General features: G+C 27.0%; 1 non-coding gene across 1 annotated transcript; it reads right to left on the minus strand.

Moving 5' to 3' along the window:
• Nucleotides 1–3,988: 3,988 nt before the first annotated feature.
• On the minus strand, nt 3,989–4,060 carry TRNAD-GUC (transfer RNA aspartic acid (anticodon GUC)). Its single transcript has one exon. It is a non-coding gene; the product is annotated as a tRNA-Asp (tRNA).
• Between the last annotated feature and the right edge of the window lie 6,922 nt (nt 4,061–10,982).

Genomic DNA, 10,982 nt, shown 5'->3' on the forward strand with positions numbered 1-10,982 from the left:
CACTTTTCACCACTTTTGGCAGTTATGGTTATGGTTATTAGCGGCGCAACCCGCTGTTATTGTTGTCTAGAGTCTTAAAAAACAAATAAGAAAATGATTCAATCTTTTTAGTACCGGAGAAACTCGGCAAGTGTCAAAAGTACAGTCCAATTTAATCACAAAATCTATTTAATCAACTAAACTTATTCGGGTTTTACAAATGCTTACTAACAAAATTGTTCAAAATTTTAACCAACTTATTTCACATCTTGTCCCGAGTATGAATCAAGCATCCTGAGAATCTAGCTATACAACTCAAATTGAGCTAGCTAAGTTCCGATGATCTTTTTTATTTTGTAAAAATTGTTTAATACCTACTTTTAAAGAAAATAAGTATTTACTTTTAAAATATTCCCCTTTTAAAAAATAAAATAATAAAATCAACAAAATTTAGATATTTAAGCTTTAAAAAAATTATTTTAGCTGTCCAAAAAAATGGTCGTTTTCCATTTAGTATTATTATCCTATGCAGTTGGTGATAAAATGAAATATGGTGTAATAAATAACAACTATATTTTCTTATTAAATCTTATAATTATATTCGTATCATTTTTTAATGTAACATTATTATTCCTTTATAAATAACTAAAATTAAAATACCTTTGCTGTATAAATTGGAGGTAAAATGGCTCACTAAAATTCAACTACAGAGTAAGCTTCCTATCTAACTCTTAATTAGATGGTATATCAATTCGTATTATGTTACTAACTAGTAACTACTTGTATCTATATGGTAAAGAGCGACTGCCGGGATTCCAGGCAGTGTAAATAATAATAATAATTCTACACACTCACACTTTCATTTAAGAGGGGGGATGTAATACGAGGAGATTAATATAACATGGTTGAAAAAATTTAAATTTAAGCAGCATATTACGATTTACTTACAGTTCACATTTTAACTGACGACTTCGTCTTATTCCAGTTTATACCATACCTATATATTTTAGAATATTTGGATTGTACAGTGTTAAATTTCAATATAATTTATTTACAATGATATATTTAGTTAAATTCGTAAATGCACACACACGCATATAGTTTTTAAAATGTGTTTACGTTCATCGAAGTAGGTACACACTACACAGCGATGTTAAAAAAAAGTTGACTGAAAATATTTCAAAGGTATGTTGGTACGCACTGCACTACGTAATTGTTATATTCGTATTACATTACAGTGATGTATTTATTTTGCGTGGCATACATTTTAATGTTTGCTGTTAGCAGTTTAAATATTGTTATTTCATCAACCCATTATTATTATATTACCAAGCGTAATGTATGAAATTTCATTCGTTCGAGCTTTTTGTATTAACTTTGACGAGTTGTTAATTTAAACATGGCACACCATAATACCAAACCGACGATATCAAATTACGTCATGATTGTGATTTGAGACCGTATAGTCACGGATTCCGACTTCTTTAGCGGTATTCCTATAAGTTATAAATAACGTTATTGAGGAAGGACTAGTGAATTTTTTACATGATAAAATTGAATAACCAATGGAAGCTCACTTCATATAATATATTCGATACACCAATGTTCAATCGTTTTATATATCTAATTGAATAATTTATCTACCAATAAATAAGAGTATTCATGCGTGATATACACCAACACTACCATTTATAAAAGTTGAAAGTAATTGAGTATACGAGTCATATTATGTTTGACTATGATGTGTAGTTATCGAATCATTTATGTCTTCATAAATTTGTTTCTGTAATTTATATAATTATTCTCATTAAATTAAACAATATTTGTTACATTATATATAGGGCATATTGTATAGGCACAAATAGAATTGGTATTAAAATTAATTTTTACATTCAAAACGAAAATAGTAAACAATGTGATTATTTGACCTTAAACCCTAGTTTAAAACTAGGATTTTCTTAAAAAAGTACTATATAGTTTTTGAATTCGTCACATATAGATACTAAACAACGTTTTAGATTCTGAGCTGAGCGAGGAATGCATTGATTTTACAATGATGTGTATTTATTTTTTTGTGTCTGTCATCACGTCTTGGCGAACTAAAAATGCTTCGATTTTCGACTGCAGTACCTCGTTTGATCAGAAAGTGAATCTAATTGGTACTTTGGGTGGTCAAAAGTAAAAAATTCCCAATATTTTTCTTAATAATGGAGATAAACAAACTAAAAAAATTAAGGAAGAAACGAGAATTTTCACGCACAATAAATTTTCGACAAAATCGATTTTGATTTTTGATGTAACTTTAAAACAAATGACAATAATACATGAAATTTTCTTTAAATGTTTATATAAGTAAATTCTATCGACGACTTTTTTTATAAGCATTTAAAATTCAAATTTTGAATAAATACTTAGGTACGTAAAAATTACGGCAATGTTCAAACTATTTTAGATAGAAATTAATAAAAATGTTTATTTTTAAATCTAAGATTTGAAAATTTAAATCAAGATTCCTTATAAGTTTGTCTACCTTTATCAAAAAAAAAAAAAAAAAAAAAATGTCCACTGGAAAGACAAATATTTTAATAAATTATAATAATAAGGAATAATAATATATAATAATATATCCTAGACAGATAAATCGTCTCCGCTCAGAATCGTTTTTCGTATACAATGATATTATAATATAGAATATGTATAATTCCATCCATTACAGTAACCCACTTGTAACCTACTGTATAACACGGCGATATCCACTTTCTCGCTTTTTTAAAACAAAGTTATGATTGTAGTATTATCATTTTTATTATTATTTTTGAGTTTTTAATATTTTCAATGATATCAATGCAGCATAATAAATAATGTCAAATTTTTTATTTTAAAACAAAATAATATATTTCAAAAAATTTGAATAAGTATAAATGAGTAGATAGTTATAACTTATAAGCGTTAAAAGTAAATAATTCAAATTTTTCTTGACTACAGTTAACCTGCAATGAAATTATTCTATACTTTTCATATTCCATGATATTTCCCTGTAGAATACGAGCGGTGCGATATGCATGAGTTTAGAATTGAAAGATTTCTTTTTATATTATGCTCGCTAATTGAGTTGTCTATTAAAATAAAAAAAAAATAAAACTTGATTCGCTGCTTCAGTGGGTAATAAGATGACTGAGTAATTGACTTATAGTTTTGTCACCGTGCAGAAACGTCCTGAGGGCAAAGCCATCGAAAGAAATTATGGAAGTTCGGTTACTAAAGAATAAAAATAATAACTCAGCATTTAATAGAGTTTGAACAAGTTTTAAAAGTCAAAATTCAACGTACACGGTACACACATGGTATGTGCACGATGTACGATATAATAATATATTACATTCACTGTCACGTGCACCTCGGGAAATGACGTATTTCCGACGAAAACGTGTGCAATACAGTTGCTTCACATCACGTTTTCAGATTCAATTAACTTCTTTCGAAATTATTCATTCAAGTCTACTAAGGCGTATTTTCCGTATAGCAATCATAATATAACTACTATCATTACACAAATATAGTTCAAATCAAAATTCAAAAATTTTAATATCCTTTTTCTTTCTGCATACATAACGTTACATATATGCTTGCATTACATTTACACATATTCAACTCTATTTGGAATTCGATCGATTTAAATATTGCATAATAATAATATAGTCAAGATGAATGCAGCAGTTGTAATATTGACAAGACACGTGATATTTTTTAACTTTGAATTTTTGTGTCCAATGAATCTCATGTATAATATAACATTCTTATAATATTGACATATTATTTTGTAATATTTCAAACAACATGATGTCATTGTTGATTTTATGTTAAATTTTGTTCCCAAAACATAACACTAATAAGGTACACTAGTGACTAGTCTTTATTAAAATGTATTATAACACAATAGTACCAATTGTTATTAATAAGGGTTTAAAAACAAGAAAAAATATTTGTAAAAATTTGCAAAAAAATTCTCCTCCCCGGCGGGGAATCGAACCCCGGTCTCCCGCGTGACAGGCGGGGATACTTACCACTATACTACCGAGGATTACGTATGGATGTTAAAAATATGTTGTATATAGGTAAATAAATAAATCAGTTAATCTTCTACTCATCAGATTTTTAATGAAATGAGTTGACATTGATTTTTTACTGTAAATATCTCATTGATGAAAAGATAATTGTTACATTGAGATAATGGATGTGTTATATTTGAATTAGATTGTACCTAAATTTATCAATATTATCATCACGATTAATTACTTGTAAAGGAAGTACCTAGGTATCTACATTCTACATGATGGCTATACCTATATGACATAATATACAAACAGTACTGAGCATGCATCATCTCCCATTTTCCAAGGATCGTTGTTAATGATATGTATGTTTATATTTGTTACCAATTATAAGTGTTTTTTTGAATTTGATATCGAAAGTCTAATTTATTTTTCAAAGCCGACGAATCACGTAGGTATAGGTACATAGTGTAGAATTGACCATTTCTAATAAAAATATATGACCATAACATTTACAGTGATGAATCATCACTGATGATAAAATATTTTACTGTACCCATAGGTGCCCGCAGGGGGTGCAAGCTGGGGCGTTTGCCCCCTGGCTTTTTCAAAATATTTTTTTTAATTGAATGTTTTAAGATAAATTACTATACCTATTATACTATACAACAAATTTAAAGTACCTATAAAATAAGTTGTAATATAATAAAATATAATATATTGTATACGAGTATAATAAAAAAGGTTATTATTTAAAAACACCTAGTAAAATTATAATATTTATCCTCAAATCCTAACATTGCCCCCCCCCTAGAAAAATTTCTGCGGGCGCCTATGACTGTACCTAACTATATTATTAATAACATATGTATGTTATTTTTACTTATATATCATCATGACAAAAAAATGTTTACTTTCTTTTTAATGTGTACCATTTTATTAAATTTGTTATTCATAAATTAAAATAATATCGTCGAGAATTTCACTAAAAGTAATTTTTGTTATCTAAGAATATTAACATAAAAAAAAAAATCGATTATGCAAGTTAAATGTGTTAACACTTAAATAAAAATGTTTACCTATTAATTTAACTTTAAGGAATCTCAAACTTTTGTGTTCGTGTGTCACATAAAATTATTAAAAGCTTTTCATAGAATACAATTATATAAGCACTTATTTAAAAAAAATTTTAAATGCTTACCAAATTATGATACACATGTGATATTTCCGACACATTCAACACGATTTCGATTGACGATACTATTTGGAATATTATACATATTGATATTTTCTTAGATTATTCATCGTACTTATTTCAGCAGACTGATTAAAACTTGTTGGAGGTCCAGATAGATTGTCATGCCAAGTAAATAACGTACATTATAATTTAAAGATGCAATAAATATATTCTTAAAAAAATTCTGAATTCAGTGCATATAGTTTAAGCATTCATTTCGCGAAAACATATCCATATTCCGAATTACCTGAAAAGTAAAATACTGGTTTCATTGCGTGAAATGGGTGCAATGGGTGCATTATATTTTGTTACAAGTTTAAAATCTTCAAACAAAAATATTTGTTTCCATTCTTTTTTACCACCTACAATCTACATTCTACTATATATACGAGAAATAATTTACAACCGAGAAGGTACCTTCCTACGTAAAACACATCCATACATATTATATATTATAATACATATATTATTAAAGGAGGTCGTATAGTCGCTCAAAAAAAAAAATTACCACCAAAATAGTATTTACAAAAACTTAACTCTCGGAATCAGTTAGAATAGTAAGAGTAATTGACTGGAAATTCTTATAAAGAATAATAATCAGCACAATATTGGCAGACGAATTGGTGGCAATGGGCATTGGCATCAATTTATAAAACTAGAAATAAAAAAGTTCTATAAAGACCTTTTGTATATACGAGTTAGGAACACAAAAATAATAGACATTCATCAATTCTATAATGGGGTGATAAAATGTATTAAAACGTTCCAACAGTATTTCAATCTGAAAAACTTTCTTCTCAGGTTTTCAAAATATTATGTAAAATTATGCTGCATGCAGTACAGAAATCAAACATTTTTGAAGAAGAACTCAAGAACATAATACATAATCAAATCATATCGAAACACAATAAAATTATTAATTGTTATATTAAGCAATTTATATGTTATTTTAGTTCTATAAATTATTATGTAATATGATTATCGTTGTAAAACATTAGCAGGGAGCAACATAGAAACCAATTGATGTGTACCTAAATGAATACGAAGATAAATTCATAACTAGTTTCAGCTAAACATTAAACTAGTTCTATAGGTTATAGGTGTCTAAACGATTTAAATGGACTAAGAGACTAGATGTATAGACGCATTCTCAAATTTCAATCAATGTCACAATAATAATTATACGTTGAATTAGAAAAAATGTAACATGAACTACATGTCTACATACATTTAAAATTCAAACGATTTTAGAAAAACATAATTAATAATTACTTACCTACCTATCTAAGCTCTTGTTGTATCTTAAGTCCATTCTACCATCAATAGCTGTTATTTGGATTATTATATTTTTTTAGGTATCGCATTTTCTCGTTTGAAGATCTAGAAGAAGGAAAATATTAATTCATAGTTCACAACTTGATTTATAAATAATGTAAACTGAGCATGAGAGTTTTATTTATATTTATTAGATTATTCGTGCAATTTTCAATAAGAATATTAATATAGTCAGACTAATTTTAAAGTCATAAATTCATAATATAGTTAAGTCATCATACATAATTTTAATTAAAAGAAATATCCAAAAAATTATTTCTAAACGTATTTAAAATACCCATTATTAAATTCTTTGCTTTAAAATGTTTAGCCCGTGAGGCAATGAATAAATGCATTTAACATGTTTTTTTATATATTGTATTTGTATTAGTAAGAAAACTCTTAATTATTATTTTTAACAAGAATGTCACAATATTTGATAATTTATTTTCAGTAAATTTCAATATTGGCTCATTTTGCCACGGTCATATGTTCAACTGCGAAAACGCTCGAGTGTACGTACTGGCCGATGTTACAAGCTCCCGGGTTTTTAGCAACAAATCCTTGCCACACATACATTATGTGTTCCAAACCAAATGTTACCCACTACAAACAGCTAATGTCTATAGTTGACGGCTTATAATCAATAATAAAAAAAAAAATTCAATAGAAACTACACTCTTCAAACTACACGATTTATAACATTTTTATTGAAAATTAAATTATTTTTCAATAATTTTGGATAATATGTTTAACATAATTTGGCCATTTTACATCATAAATCATAATAAACACTAATACACTATAAATTACAATAAATGTAAAATAATCTTAGACGTATACGCGCGGCTCGTCAGCTCGTAATGTATATTATCTACACGTAGGACTTATATAGTCAGCGAGGGACCTGAGGGGTTCAGGCTCTTCTCCCTTCTCGTGTTTATTACATAATTTCTACATTATTCGTGCTTAATATGACGTATTATGGACACCATGCAACCACATCACTTATACTTTTATAGCATTTATGAAATATGTGAGTCTAAGTGTTTTTAATACATTTAATTATTATATATAACTACTTTATATTACGTTTAAATTATAAGAACAATAAACACCGTTTTGTTTTAATCTTTATTAATCATATCGGAATTTTAATTCTTCAATAATGTATAGGTACCCTCAAGGCTTTAAATTCGAATTCCAGGTGGTAAATATTATAAAATAAGGGTTTCAATTACTAAGTCTACTTAAAAAATCGTTAAAGAGAACATATGTAATATTATGAGTATTATGAAATTTTAACTTACTGTCTCAAATATGAAAATATAAGAAAAGAAAGTAATTTACTAGAATACTTCTTCGAAATAAGACCTCAAGCAGAAATGAACAACAATGTAATCAATTATTTAAAAAAATCAGATTTATACAAACTTATTTAGAAATATATTTAAGAAAAAAATTGTAATAAAAAAAAATATAAACACGCTTTACGCTAATAATAACCATTGTTGTTTAAGTTAATTGATCAATAAAAAAAATATATATGAATGGCATAGCCCAGGTTTTAAACTACAGATTATATTTTACACCTTCTATCGTGTGTACACAATTTATATGTGTATATATATATATCGTTGCACGTCAAAAAATATTTCTCTAAAAGTTTTACAATCACTATGATTTAGTAATTTGTATCGATTTAATAATCGCTGTTTTAGCATGAAGGTACTTCTGTGTTAATACATCATACTTATAATCTGTCAGATCAGTTATCAATTTTTCTAAGACTTCAGATACAGACCGATCTAATTAAAATACTTGTATATGGGTGACTGCATGGAATTGAACGCAAGTTATGTGTAATTATTCACCTGTCTAAAATTGAATGAGTTATCTAAGATCAAGTGTTGTTAAATTGATATAGGTTTAATTAAGGTCGAACCGTTGAACCGTTTATCCTTTTTTTTTTTTTTGATCAAATGGTTCGTAATATTTCAATTTGATAAGCTAAAATAAAATCAATTGTTTAATATTATTTGTGTATAATAGTGTTATATTATAAACATTAGCATGATGTAGAAATCGCGTGGTTACATTATTGATGATACGTTGATAACTAACAAACTAATATACTACGTTTTAAATTATGAATTTGAATTGAAATCGATACAATTATCAATAAATATTAATAAATATGAGAACAATATTGAAAAATTGATTTTTAAATGCCAACATGAGTTAGCCTACCTTATTATCGTGCGTCAAGCAATCAATCCTATAGGTGCAACCAGTCATGATATTATGTAGAAAATACGAGATTAAAACCAACCACCTTCAGAATAAGACACACTCGTTTCTCGTACTGACATCTCATGGCCAAAGAAGATCAAACTTGATGCACGGCACATCTCAGGTCAAACACAAACATATTAGAATGCTAACGCCCAATAATAAACCAAATGCAATATTAAAACACAAATACCAATTTTCAATAAAACTTTTGAATAATGCAAATAATGTGATTGGATTGGGTAATAACTAATAATATCGTCGTTGTGTCAATAAAATAAATAAATAAAATGAGAAAATCAATTTAAAAAAAACTGAATTATTTATCTAATAATGATGAATTTTCGAAGAATTCACGGTATTATGGGCGATATAATGATTTTACAGAAATATTTATACCGTAAATATTATTATGCAATCTCATAGACATACATTAAAGTACCTATAGGTACACAGTTTTAATATCCACGTATTTATTAGAGACATTATGCAAACCTATAACAAATTTTTAATTTTGATTAAAATAAAATATTTGAAAAAAATGCTTGTAACTAAAACTTTAGAGCTGTAATTGTAGCTCACAACGTAGAATTAATATGACATTATGAGCGCAGAAATATCGAGTGTTGTATTAGGTGTAAGTACCTACCTATACTACAATATTATAGTGTATATTATGTAATTAAAAAACAATCCATTTTAATATTATTCTGATGTTATGTGTAATCATATTATAACAGGAGTCTCTTAAATACGGACGAGAGCACTGGGGTCAGCTGTTAACAGATTTTACTAGTGCCAACTTCCTAAGCGCTCTACACAAATCGTCGTCGTCGTGTAAGTGTGTTAGTGTGTTTGTTGTTTATCGATCGGCTTAACAGCGGCAGCGACGACGACGACGTCTCGTGTGCGCACTTTGAAGATGCAATACAAATCGGCTGAGAGATTAGTGTATAATACTAAATTATTATTATAATATTATATATTTTATAAATATATTCATTGAGTTACTAACCATAAAATTAAAAAAAAATCATTTGTAGTTTTTCTATATTAAAACATAACATAATACCTAATCAGTTTTACTACATTTTACAGAAACTAAAAATCTAAATTCAATTATACCTACATTCATGCGTTATCATTTTTTTTAAAGTTATAATACTGTTATAGAGCTTACATTAAAAAAAATCCTTAGTTTAAGCTACTATTTGCTCAGTTTTAAGTCACAGAAAATATAACTTATTAAGCATAATAGTACTTTGAATAACGCTATACATTCGAAGTCCCTTGGAAAGGAATCAGTTGTTAATGGTTTTTCGTTGATACTCACATACAGGGTGATAAATATGTATCATCTTTGGATTTTTAAATGGTTACACCTATACTTAATACCAACAAATTATAAAACTATTTTTTTTAAGAACTTATGTGTTCTAATTTTTTGTTTCGATTTAATAGATTTTGAGATATAGCCAATTCAAAATACGATATAGGAGACGCTTTTTGTGTTTGTTTACACTTGTCCTTAATAATTGTTGGCCAATCATAAAAATCGATAATCTTTGAATCAGAGTAATTAGGACGGCCTAAAAAGACTTATTACATTACACACAGATATATATATATATTTTTTTTATTGGAATCAAAGGCTTCAACATCACAGGTCATTAACCTAAAAGTAATTATAAGTTAATAATTTTATGGGGATACATTTCTATAAAGGGGGATGTAAATATGTTATGTACAATTTTTTTTTTTAATTACATTAATTTTGATAAACCTATATTACACATATATTATTAGATAATAAAAACATGAATATGATATATCGTTTTATTTTATCATTTATTATTACTTATTAGTATGAAAATAAATATTTATTTTAAATGCCTACTATGGTTGTCTATTAACTTGGACATGACTCTTGGTCTTTACAAACGAAAAATACAATAGCATCTAGAAAAACACTTAACTTGGATGATTCTACGACATTTTTAGTCACCTGTATTAGATATTTATTGAATAGAACAACAGTGCACAATTGCATAACTCAATTTAATAGTTAGTAAAAATAAGACGTTAACCATAAATCTATTTTTTATTAT

The sequence above is a fragment of the Diuraphis noxia genome, unplaced genomic scaffold (genome assembly GCF_037042655.1).
Source record: "Diuraphis noxia isolate RWA-SAM2 unplaced genomic scaffold, SU_Dnox_SAM2 contig0003, whole genome shotgun sequence".
Lineage (NCBI taxonomy): Eukaryota > Metazoa > Arthropoda > Insecta > Hemiptera > Aphididae > Diuraphis > Diuraphis noxia.